General features: G+C 41.7%; 1 protein-coding gene across 1 annotated transcript in view; it reads right to left on the reverse strand.

Annotated features, from left to right (window-relative positions):
• The window catches only part of LOC145403705 (glutamate receptor 1-like), a 1,124,056-nt gene that overhangs the window by 1,060,074 nt on the left and 51,427 nt on the right, over window positions 1–12,555 (reverse strand). The gene's annotated exons all lie outside the window — the stretch shown is intronic.

A 12,555-nucleotide genomic window follows, 5' to 3' on the forward strand; every position in this document is an offset into this window, starting at 1 on the left:
AAGAAAGATTGGGAAGGTATGAGCTAGAGCAGATGGAAGGGGTGGAAGACGTATGTAAGATATTCACGGAAGAGATAGGCGCAGCGTGTGAGGTGTTTGTGGAGTGAGGAGGAGATGCAAGGGTGTGCAAGGGACAGCATGGTGGAATGATGAGGTGAAACGAGCTGTGGAACAAAAGAAGAAGGCATATAGTGAATGGTTGGCGAGTAGAGGTAGGGGAGAAGATGAGAGAGAGAAGAGAGAGATATATGTGAGCAGGAGAAGGGAGGTTAAGAGACTGGTGAAGGAGAGTAAGAAGAAAGTGGATGAAGAGTTTGGGAGGAATCTGAGTGTGAAATGGAGGGAGAGTAAGAAATTGTTTTGGAAGGAGGTAAAGAAAGTAAGGCAGTGTGAAAGGGGAAATAATAGGGGAGTGAAAGATAGGAATAATAGGTGGAGAAGAGAGAGAAATTGAGATGGAAGGAGCACTTTGAGGATTTGTTGAATGTAGAGAGTGAGAGCAGTGTGAGTATAAGTGGTTGGGGAATGGCTTGGAGAAGAAGAGATGAGAGGAGGGAGGAAGAGATCAGTAGGGCGGAAGTAGTGGAAGCGATGAAGAAGATTAAGCTGGGAAAGGCCCCAGGAATTGATGGAGTGTGTGGTGAAATGCTTAGGTATGAGGGTGAGATTGTTGTGGAGTAGATATGGAAGTTGTGTAGATTGGCTTGGGAAGAGGGAAGGGTTCCAGAGGACTGGAAATCAGGTATAATTGTTCCTCTGTACAAAGGAAAAGGGGAGAGAGAAGTATGTGGTAACCATAGGGGTATTTGCCTTCTTAGTGTGACTGGTAAAATATATGGTAGAATACTCATTGATAGGGTTAGGCATATGACAGAGGAGCTAGTTGGAGAAGAACAAGGGGGATTTAGGAAGGGAAAAGGGTGTGTAGATCAGATATTTGTTCTAAGATGTTTAGTGGAGAAGTATCTAGAGAAGGGAAGGAAAGTGTATGCTGCCTTCATGGACTTGGAGAAAGCTTATGACAGAATAGATAGGCAAGGTATGTGGAAGGTATTAAGAATATATGGAGTGGAGGGGAAATTGTTGAGTGCTGTGAAGAGTATGTACGAGGGAGCTAGGGCTACGGTGCGAGTGGATAGTGAGCTGAGTGAGTTCTTTGATCTCAATGTGGGACTGAAACAAGGGTGTGTGATGTCTCCATGGCTGTTTAATATATATATGGATGGGGTTGTAAAGGAGGTGCAAGGTAGGGCAGTGGATGTGGGGCAGGCCCTAATGAATGAGGGTGAGATTTGGAAGCTTCCTGTGTTGCTGTTTGCTGATGATACAGTATTGTTGAGTGAAGATGAATGGGAGTTGCAAGGGTTGGTGAATGAATTTGGGACAGTGTGTAGGAGGAGGAAGCTGAAAGTTAATGTAAACAAAAGTAAAGTTATGGTGTTTGAGAGGAATGAAGTCACAGAGTGTGCAGTGAGGTTGGATGGTGAGGATATGGAGAATGTGAGTGCATTCAAGTACTTGGGTAGTGTGATGAGTAAGGATGGAACTATGGGGGATGAAGTACGTGAAAGGGTACAGCAGGGAAGGAAGGTTGTTGGTACACTGAAAGCAGTGATGAGAAATAGGGAGGTGAGTATGGAAGTTAAGAAGTCACTGCATGATGGTATTGTGATCCCTACCCTGACGTATGGAAGCGAGGCGTGGACCTTGCAAGAGGGGAACAAGTCAAGAGTGAGAGCAGTGGAAATTAGTTACTTGAGAGGAGCATGTGGAGTGACGTGGAGGGACAGGTTGACGAATGAAGAAGTGAAGGAACGTTGTGGGGTAGATGTGGATGTGGTTGAGAAGATTAGGAGAAATACACTGAGGTGGTTTGGACATGTGGAGAGAATGGAGAACGAAAGACTGACTAAGAGGGTGTATGTAGGTGAGGTGGAGGGAGGGAGAGGGAGGGGTAGACCGAGGATGAGGTGGAGGAATGGAGTTGAGAGGTATATGAGGGAGGGGGGGGTGAGCTGGAGGGAGGGTAGTCAAATGGTGGGTGACAGAGTGACTTGGAGGCGTTTTATCTGCGGCCACCCTTTGCGGGATTAGGGCGTCGAGCTATAGATAGATAGATAGAAATTTCTCTCCTCGTGATTTGTTAATTACCAGACAGTCCTTTCAATAACAATTATGTTTTACGTAATACAGACTCTCTCTCTCTCTCTATCTCTCTCTCTCTCTCAAGTATTTATCTATCATCGTTACTCAATAGTATGAACAATTCACTATAGGTTAGGTTAGGTTACAAGTAACATTTTTTTTTTTTTTCAATGCATCGGGGTATTTGACTGTCCAAAACCTACTATGTGTTCTAAGTCCAAAGAGTCCTGCTTAAGTGCAATAAATGGCGTCATTTACCTTACTGACACAGTATGGTCCCGCAAACTGACACTTTGTTTAGTCTGCACCGAGCACTCAGCCAGGAAGGTTGTGAGTGTGTGGTGCGATGGACACTCAAAACATTTACAAGGTGTGGTTGATTGGACAGCCAAATGCAGACATTTTAGGTTGCCGTTTACCGACAAAACTACTAGTTTTGAAGAAAGTGAAGTACCACCAAACACAGCAAAAGCTGGGCAGAATCAAATGTCTGAATCTCTGCCTGGACACCATGCTTCTCTTCCAGCACAGAGCCAGAATTCCTACACGAGACGAGACAATGCACTTTGCAAGATGGAAGCTCTCTTGGCGCGGTTCGATAAACTGGTAAAAAGCCGCAGGAGACTACAAGAATCAGTCTGTGTACAAGAAGAGATGAAGAACGATATTTTTTTTTTTATATCATCCACAGCAATGCCCTCGCAATGATGAAGACTGAAGAGGACAAATCCTTCTACCAGGGCCAGCAGGAACACCCAGCAGAGAGTAGCATGGAGGGAGTGCATGGAAAACTGCACAAGAAGGGAATCAGGAAGAGGAAATGAGACAAAGTGAGAAGCACGACGGATAAAAGAAAAGCAGCGAGTGAAGAAGGCCACTGAACATGCCAACAGCGATGCAGGAAACTGCACTTCTTCGACAACGGATTCAGAGAATGATGATCCTAGTTTCGAAACAGTCACTTCCACGCCTCTGCCCGCTTCAAGGGGCTTGAAGAATTTGATATCAAAGGAAGGCTCCGTTGATCGGATGAACTTGTCACATCATGATGCAGCAATGTCCTATGCTATCGTAGTGAAATCACTGGGTCAAGACTTGAAAGAATATCTATATCTCCTTCCACGATGTACCAGGCACGCCGATCTCTCAGAAAGCATGTCACAGAGGCTTACCAAGAAGAAAGTTTCTGTGTAGGAGAACCCATGGTTCTGCATTTTGATGGGAAGATCCTGCCAGATATTACAGGTGAAGGAACAATAGATCAAAATGCTATCTTAGTATCTGCCAATGGCCAGGGGAAAGTTCTCGGAGTCCCAAAAGTTGATGCAGGTGCTGGATCTGAGATTGCTCGTGTGTGTTGCGATTTACTGAGACAGCATAGCCAAGAAGGAAGGATCGTTGGTCTTTCTTTTGACACCACAACACCAGACTTTTGTTCAGTGCCTGTGCAAAGATTGAAGATGTTCTGGGCCGAAAGTTGCTCCAATTAGCATGCAGACATCATATTTATGATATTGTGGTTGCTCGTGTGTTCGAGGCGGAAGTGGGGCTGTCTTCGGGACCAGATATCGCGATTTTTAGGCGATTTCAGAAGCACTGGAATCATACTGATTGCTCCCTTGTAACTAAAGCACTGGACGCTCCACAGAGCAATGTTGTTTGCACAATGTTGGCAGCGCTTTGTGAACAAACTGTTCAAGTCAGAAAGGAGTCGCTCCTAAAAAAACAGCCACGTGATGGCTATAAGGATATTTTATAGCTGGTTCTCCTGTTTCTGGGAGTAACGTCTGCTGGACTGGCTCCAATCCGAAAACTGGGAGCCTACCACTGGGCCAGGCTATTTGTGTGCTAATTTTTTTTATTTTTCAAAATCAGTTCAACATGGCGCCACGTGAGCTCAAAGGCATCACCAACATCTGTCTCTTTGTTGCCCTCGTGAAGATCTGGAGTTTCTGCAGAATCTGGAAGTGCTTGAAGAAGAAGGCACTCCGTGACTCAATGAAGCAGGGAACCACAGCATTTAAATGCCACCCGCCTTGGTTGAACTAACTTTTTTTTTTTTTATTGGCAGAGGGCCAAAATCAGAGGACCTTGAAAGTATGTGTGACAGTCTTAAGAAGGCGGGCTCAAAAAAAGGAATGAAGCACCTCGAGAAGAACGGTCCGGATTCTTTCAAGGACAAGAGACTCGGAGACTTTGTTACAGCAGAGACCAGGGATCTCAACGCGGCAATGGACATTGATTCATCCTTCCTGCAGAAGCCCCCAGTGGCTTGGAAGGACGGTCCTAATTTCGAATTTGGAATGAAATGCGTCTCACGCCTGGCGGTTGTCAACGATTGCGCAGAAAGAGGGATTGCGCTGGTTGCAAAGTTCAGCTCCTCAGTTACTACAAATGAAGAAGACAAGCAATACCTCTTGAAGGCAGTGTTCAAGCACCGAAAGATGATCGAGAAGAAGACAAAAGCAGAAATGCTAGAGTGAAAAGAAATCTAAAGCATGTCTTAGTTTCTGTGTTTTTGTATGTGAGTGAAATAACTACTTAATTTGTGGGACCCCTAAATATTGATATTGTTACATAGCCTATGATTTCATCATCCTTTGTGTAATTTTAACGCACAGTTGCTGCATGTTTGATCACGAGCGTGTTCTGCCTCAGTCCCCCCCTTCTACCGTTATAGTAGAGTAAGTCGTTCTCTCTGTTATTCAGAGCGGGATTGTCAACTCTTTGTCCCCATGGCTTCATTTGCGCGTCCTTCTTACAAGTTGTATCAAGCTCTGCTGGCCCCTATATAATGAGCTCAGTCTCTGCATCATGGCCACTTAGATCTGCTCCTCATTTTGTTCACATCTCTGTCCTCCCCTGTACAGTTATTATTATTGTGAGTGCTCAAGAAATCTCCAAACATCTAGCAGCTGTGTGTAATTTGAGTATAACTGTTGTATTTTTTCTTGTACTGTGTAGCATAAGGTTAATTCTTAGGCCTAGTGAGGTTTTTGTTTAATGTTGGGTTTTATGTCAGTCATTTTTTATACTAGTTTGGATCTGTACTAATTTATCTTGCATTAACTGAGCATTACCCGGTGTACAGTATTTTCGTTTTATTAGGGCTGACTTAGGTAAATTTACCCTTCCTAATTTTGTGTTAATAGAGGCTATTGCAGTTAACCATATATTTAACCTGTTTTTGCCATTACATTATCCTTATGAGTCCTGAAGGTTTTGTTGTTAGTTTGAGCATTAAACTTTAACTTGTAATTTTACCTCACTCTTTTGTTTTGAACCTGGAACTTTACGGGACAGTAGTGACTCTTAGTATTCTCACTTAAAGTGTACGTTATCTTTCTCTGTTCCGTAACATAAATTTGGCGACCTCTCATCAGGATATTCATGATATTATGATAAGGATATTGTTTGATATTTTGTGATTGTGATTTATTCATGATGGCTACTATTACTACACTTGAAGAAGCCAAAGATTTTTTGTCAAATGTGCAAACAGTGTGTGATGTAGAAAACAGAACAAAGAATGAACTTAAGCTTGTTGCTCAACAATTGGGAATTGTTGTTCGCTCTCATCATTCTAAAGATCAAATTGTTGACATGATTAATGAAAGCTTGTTTAATGTAACTCCTCCAAATGAGCAAACGCAGATTGAATTAGCTAAGTTACAGCTAGCCCTGCAGGAGGCTCAGGCTAAGGAGGCGGAGTCTCGTGTTAAGGAGGCTGAATTTCAAGCACGTGCTAAGGAGGCTGAGTCTCAGGCTAAGGAGGCGGAATTTCAGGCCCGTTCTAAGGAGGCTGAGGCACAAGTTGAAATTGCTAGGATTCAGGCAGACCATGAGTATCGCATGAAACAAGGTGGAACTGGATCATCTAGCTCTGATGATTTTGATGTGGCTAAAAATGTTAAACTTGTCCCTCCTTTTAATGAATCTGATTTAACAAAGTATTTTCAGTTGTTTGAGAGGGTAGCTACAGGTTTTAATTGGCCAAAAAGTATTGGCCAGTACTCCTTCAAACTGTTCTCACCGGTAAAGCTCAAGTAACTTATGCATCTTTGCCTCAGGATCAATCTGATAATTATGATGTAGTTAAGAGCTTGATTCTTAAGGCCTATGAGCTTGTTCCTGAAGCCTATAGAGTAAAATTTAGGACAACTTACAAGCAAGATAAGCAATCCCATGTTGAGTATGCAAAAATCAAAGAAGATCTGTTAGAGCAGTGGTTAAATTCTAAGAATGTGGATTCTGATTTTGGTAAATTTAAGCAGATGATTTTGCTGGAGGACTTCAAGAGGTGTATTTATAAAGATGTAAGCCTATATCTTGATGAGAAAAGAATAGATAATTTGTCTGATGCTGCAGTTTTAGCTGATGAATATGTTCTCACTCACAAGAGATATTCTAAAGAAAAAGGGAAAGCTGAGAGTAAGTACGTTGCCTCTACTCAGAGTACAGGTAACAGGAAAGAGAATAAGGATGCTGTTTCTCAGGAAGTAAATACCAGCTTCACCTCTAGATTTCAGAAAAGTAAATGTACTTATTGTAGTAAGCTTGGTCATACTACGGAGAGATGTTTCAGGAGACAGCGTGATGTGAACAAAAAGGAGTCTTTAAATATTCAGTCAATTGGTCTAATGTCCACTCTTGAGAGTTCCCAGAATTCTTTAACTGAGTTAACTGAACCTGCTTTGAGGGGTAACTTAAATTCTCATGATGGAGCTCCTCTTTTGAGCAGTAACGTGGGTGACACTCTCAAGAGTTCATGTGCTAATTTCCTGTCTGATGGTTTTGTCAGTCCTCTGGACAGTAATGACAGGAAATCAGTTAAAATATATCGTGATACAGGTGCTTGCCAATCCCTTATGCTGACCAGTGTTCTAGGCTCTAATGTTAATTCCTCTGATGAAACTGTAATCTTACAAGGTGTAGGGAATAATTACTTCTCTGTTCCTCTGTGCAGAGTGAATTTAGAGTCTGGTTTTGTTAATGGTTCCATTATGGTTGGGTTGGTTGAGACACTCCCAATGTCAGGTGTAACTTTCTTACTTGGAAATGATATTGGTGGAAGTCAAGTGTGTCCAGCTCTTCAGTTGTCTAGTGAGCCAGTGGCTTCGACCCAGGATTGTGATGTCCCTGATGTGTTCCCTGCATGTGCTGTCACTAGGGCTAAGTCTAAAGTTACTGGTGATTTAGAGGATAATGATGATGATGATGTTATCCTAGCTGACATTTTTCTTGCTAATTTGGACCACTCACCAGATGAGGCAGTACCCCGTAGTGTTAATAATTTGTCTCGTCAAGAGTTGGTTGAGTTGCAGGTTGCTGACCCTGAGTTGAAAGGTCTAGCTAACTCTGCTTACAGTGAAGAAGAGTCAGCCGGTGCTTCTACTTGTTATTATGTAAAGTCAGGAGTACTTATGAGGAAGTGGAGACCCCCAACAGCATCAGCCGACTGTGAATGGGAGGTTGTACATCAAGTTGTCATCCCTCGTGTTTGTAGGCAGGATATCATTAGAGTGGCTCATGATTCCAGTTTGGCAGGACACCTTGGAGTGAGGAAGACTGTGGCACGCATTTTGAAACTCTTCTACTGGCCAGGTATCTTCAGGGATGTTTCCTGGTATTGTAAGTCTTGTCACACCTGTCAAGTTGTGGGGAAGTGTAATTAGACCGAAAAGGTTGCACCTCTAGTTCCTATTCCTCCTTTTGAGGCGCCATTCACCCGTGTGTTGGTGGATATTGTGGGCCCTCTTCCTAAGACTTCTTCAGGATTTTCTTATGTGTTGACCCTGATTGATATGGCTACTCGTTATCCTGAAGCCATTCCACTTAGAAATATCTCAGCAAAGAACGTGGTTAAGGAAATGCTAGGGTTCTTCACAAAGTTTGGTCTGTCCAAGGAGGTACAGTCAGACCGAGGAAGTAATTTCATGTCAAATGTTTTCAAGCAGTCTCTGAAAGAGTTGGGCATCACCCAGATCACCTCTTCAGCTTACCATCCCCAGACCCAAGGAGCGTTGGAGAGATATCATCAAACACTCAAATCGATGCTCAAGAAATACTGTTTGGAACATCAGAAAGACTGGGATAAAGGTATTCCATTCGTTGTGTTTGCCGCAAGAGAATCTCCAAATGAATCACTGGGCTTCTCACCTTTTGAACTACTGTTTGGCCATGAAGTAAGAGGACCCCTTAAGTTACTCAAGGAATGCTGGCTCTCGGAGGAAGATGACGTCAATCTGCTGGAGTATGTGATGAAGGTCAAAGAACGGCTGTCCACTGCTTTACAGCTGGCGAGAGAGAATTTTGGAGCTGCTCAGGAGAAGATGAAGACTTGGTATGATAAGAAGTCCAGGTTACGCCACTTTCAGCCAGGAGATCAGGTTTTGATTCTGCTACCAGTTCATGGGCAACCTCTTCAAGCCAAGTTTAGTGGTCCTTATTTCGTGGAGAAGAAACTCAGTGATGTCAACTATGTCATCGCCACACCAGATCGTAGAAAGAGCAAGCAACTATGTCACATCAACATGCTAAAGTTATATCACAGGCGGGACGAAAATAATCCAGTCTGCACTGTAGCTGTTCCACCCGAGTCTGCAAGTGAAGCTCTCCCATGCAGTATGAGCCTGAGTGATAGTTTGGGGAAGAATCCTGATATCATGAATGATCTCCAGACTAAGCTTTCTCATCTACCTCCCAAGGAAAGGCAGGAGTTTTCGGCATTACTGCAGGAGTACCCGCAAGTGTTCCGTGCCACTCCAGGAAGAACCACTGTGTTGATGCATGATGTTGATGTTGGAGACGCAAAGCCAATTAAATTGCCTCCTTACCGTGTGAACCCAGTGAAAGTTCCTCTCATCCAGAAGGAGCTTGGCTACCTGTTGGACCACAAGATGATTGAGCCCTGTCAGAGCGAGTGGAGTTCTCCCGTCACTCTGGTCCCTAAGCCAGGTGGGTCACAGCGGCTTTGCATTGACTACAGACGTGTTAATCAGATAACCAAAACAGACACTTACCCTCTCCCTCGTGTGGAAGATTGCATAGACAAGATCGGAAAGGCTAAGTACATAAGTAAGTTTGATTTGTTAAAGGGATACTGGCAAGTACCTATGACTGAACGTGCTAGGGAGATCTCATGTTTTGTAACACTAGGAAAGACTTTTGCATGTTCAGTAATGCCATATGGTATGAAGAATGCACCAGCCACATTTCAGAAGCTCATGAATGTTGTAACAGAGGGTTTGGCAGGGTGTGTTGTTTATATTGATGATGTATTAATCTTCAGTGACAACTGGAAAGATCACCTATGCCATGTCAGTAAATTTCTTGAGCGTTTGGTTCATGCTAATCTTGTAGCTAATTTATCAAAGTGTGAGTTTGGTCAAGCTAAAGTTCAGTACCTTGGGTATGTAATTGGTGATGGACATGTTGCACCACCAGGAGCTAAGGTTCAGGTTATAAGTGATCTTCCCAGACCTAAAAGTAGGAAGGAGCTACAAAGATTTTTGGGAATGGTAGGTTATTACAGGAGATTTGTTCTTAACTTTTCTATTCTTGTATCACCACTTACAGACCTACTGAAAAAGGGAGTTAAATTTGTCTGGACCGATAACTGTGAATCCTCTTTCAACAAACTTAAAGCTATTCTATTAAGTCAGCCAGTGCTCGCTACTCCAAATTTTGCTAAGCCTTTTAAGATGGCTGTTGATGCAAGTGATACAGGAGCTGGGGCTGTTTTGCTGCAAGAGGATGATCAGGGTATTGAACACCCTGTATCTTATTACAGTAAGAAGTTCACTCCACCTCAAAAGAACTACTCAACTATTGAGAAAGAGCTTTTGGCCTTGATTTTGGGTTTACAGCATTTTTCATTTTATTTGTGTTCTGGTTTTGACCCCATAGTCATTTATACCGATCATAACCCACTGAAATTCCTTAGTAAGTTTAAAGATAAAAATCAGAGATTGACAAGATGGAGTCTACTTCTTCAGGAGTATTCATTAGACATACAACATGTCAAGGGGAAAGAAAATGTTATTGCAGATTGCTTATCTAGACTTTAGACAGATTGTTTTAGAGTAATAAGAAATTTCCTTTGTAAATTTCTTTTTCTTTGTGGGGAGGTGTTACATAGCCTATGATTTCATCATCCTTTGTGTAATTTTAACGCACAGTTGCTGCATGTTTGATCACGAGCATGTTCTGCCTCAGTCCCCCCCTTCTACCGTTATAGTAGAGTAAGTCGTTCTCTTTGTTATTCAGAGCGGGATTGTCAACTCTTTGTCCCCATGGCTTCATTTGCGCGTCCTTCTTACAAGTTGTATCGAGCTCTGCTGGCCCCTATATAATGAGCTCAGTCTCTGCATCATAGCCACTTAGATCTGCTCCTCATTTTGTTCACATCTCTGTCCTCCCCTGTACAGTTATTATTATTGTGAGTGCTCAAGAAATCTCCAAACATCTAGCAGCTGTGTGTAATTTGAGTATAACTGTTGTATTTTTTCTTGTACTGTGTAGCATAAGGTTAATTCTTAGGCCTAGTGAGGTTTTTGATTAATGTTGGGTTTTATGTCAGTCATTTTTGATACTAGTTTGGATCTGTAATAATTTATCTTGCATTAACTGAGCATTACCCGGTGTATTTTCGTTTTATTAGGGCTGACTTAGGTAAATTTACCCTTCCTAATTTTGTGTTAATAGAGGCTATTGCAGTTAACCATATATTTAACCTGTTTTTGCCATTACATTATCCTTATGAGTCCTGAAGGTTTTGTTGTTAGTTTGAGCATTAAACTTTAACTTGTAATTTTACCTCACTCTTTTGTTTTGAACCTGGAACTTTACGGGACAGTAGTGACTCTTAGTATTCTCACTTAAAGTGTACGTTAACTTTCTCTGTTCCGTAACAATATACAGTCTTTAATTTCTGTGTATGTTTTTGGTTCATGTAAATGAATATAACAATTAATGAGGATAATTTATCATTATTATCATTTTTGTGAAACACCCTATATTTTTTACCCCTGATTATTGTTTTCCAAAAATCAATAAATCAATCAATCATTTCCTGTGGCACCCCACGGGATGCATAGGGCCTCAATGAACTCTTTCCACCAACATTTGTCTCTTGCCATCTCCTTCAGGTCCCACCAACACTCCTCTCCTGCTTCTTTTTTCATTGTCCTCAACCAGGTTTCCCTCGGCCTACCACTACCTCTTCTTCCTCTAGCAGTCCACTCTGGCACATCCTGTATTAAACTACCTTCTTTTCTTTATATGTGCCCCAGCCACTTCCAGGGAGACAGTCTCACATATTCATTAACTGGTTGCACTCTCGTAATATCCCTTACTCTTGCATTTGTAACTTTGTCTTGCCACTTTACCCCAAGAATCTTTCTCAGTATTTTATTCTCAAATCCTAATACTTTCTGATCTGTTGCAATTGTACTGTACCATGACTCATGTCCATAAATTAAAATTGGTCTAACCATGGACTTGTAAATTTTCACTTTAGTATGTACTGAAAGCATATTATTATTCCAAATAGATTTCAACATTCCAACAGCTCGCCAAGCCTGTCTAATCCTCTCCTCAATTTCATTGTTTAATGATCCATTAGATGATACAATAGTTCCCAGATATTTAAAGTTTTCTACATTCTTCACCACATTATTCCCAATTACACAATCGATTTGGTTCTCCACGTTCATATTAATAATTTCAGTCTTTCCACAATTTATTACCAATCCCACTTTTTCTCCTTCCTCTACCAGACAATCAAGCACCCTCTGCATCTCGTAAATACTTCCGCAGATCAGTACAATATCATCAGCATAGTCCAAATCCATCAGCTTCTTATTTTCTTTCCAGTTAATTCTTGCACCTGTTCTCCTTACAACCTTTTTCATAACATAATCCATAACCAAAACAAACAACAATGGCGAAAGAACTCCTCCTTGAATCACTCCTGACCTAACCTGAAATGGATCACTCAAAGAACCATCCACCATTACCTTACAAAAAGTACCTTCATGCAGGCTTCTAATAATATTTACAAACTTTTCTGGTATACCATAGAATCTCATAATTTTCAACATAGCTCCGCGTGAAACACTATCAAACGCCTTTTCAAAATCCACAAAACACATACTAAGTAGCATTTTCATCTCATTAGCTTGTTGCATTAGATGCCTTACAATAAAAATCTGATCATTACAACCTCGACCCTTTCTAAATCCCGCTTGCTCTTCTCTTAAAATTTTATCAATTACTGGCTCTATTCTGTTCAACAAGATTTTGGAAAAGACTTTTGCAATTACAGGTGTCAAAGTTATCCCCCTCCAATTGCCACACACACTTAAATCTCCCTTTTTTTGGTATTTTTATAATCACTCCATTTTTCCA

The sequence above is a fragment of the Coenobita brevimanus genome, chromosome 61 (genome assembly GCF_032717465.1).
Source record: "Coenobita brevimanus isolate Jiangsu-jjx chromosome 61, ASM3271746v2, whole genome shotgun sequence".
NCBI classification, from domain to species: domain Eukaryota; kingdom Metazoa; phylum Arthropoda; class Malacostraca; order Decapoda; family Coenobitidae; genus Coenobita; species Coenobita brevimanus.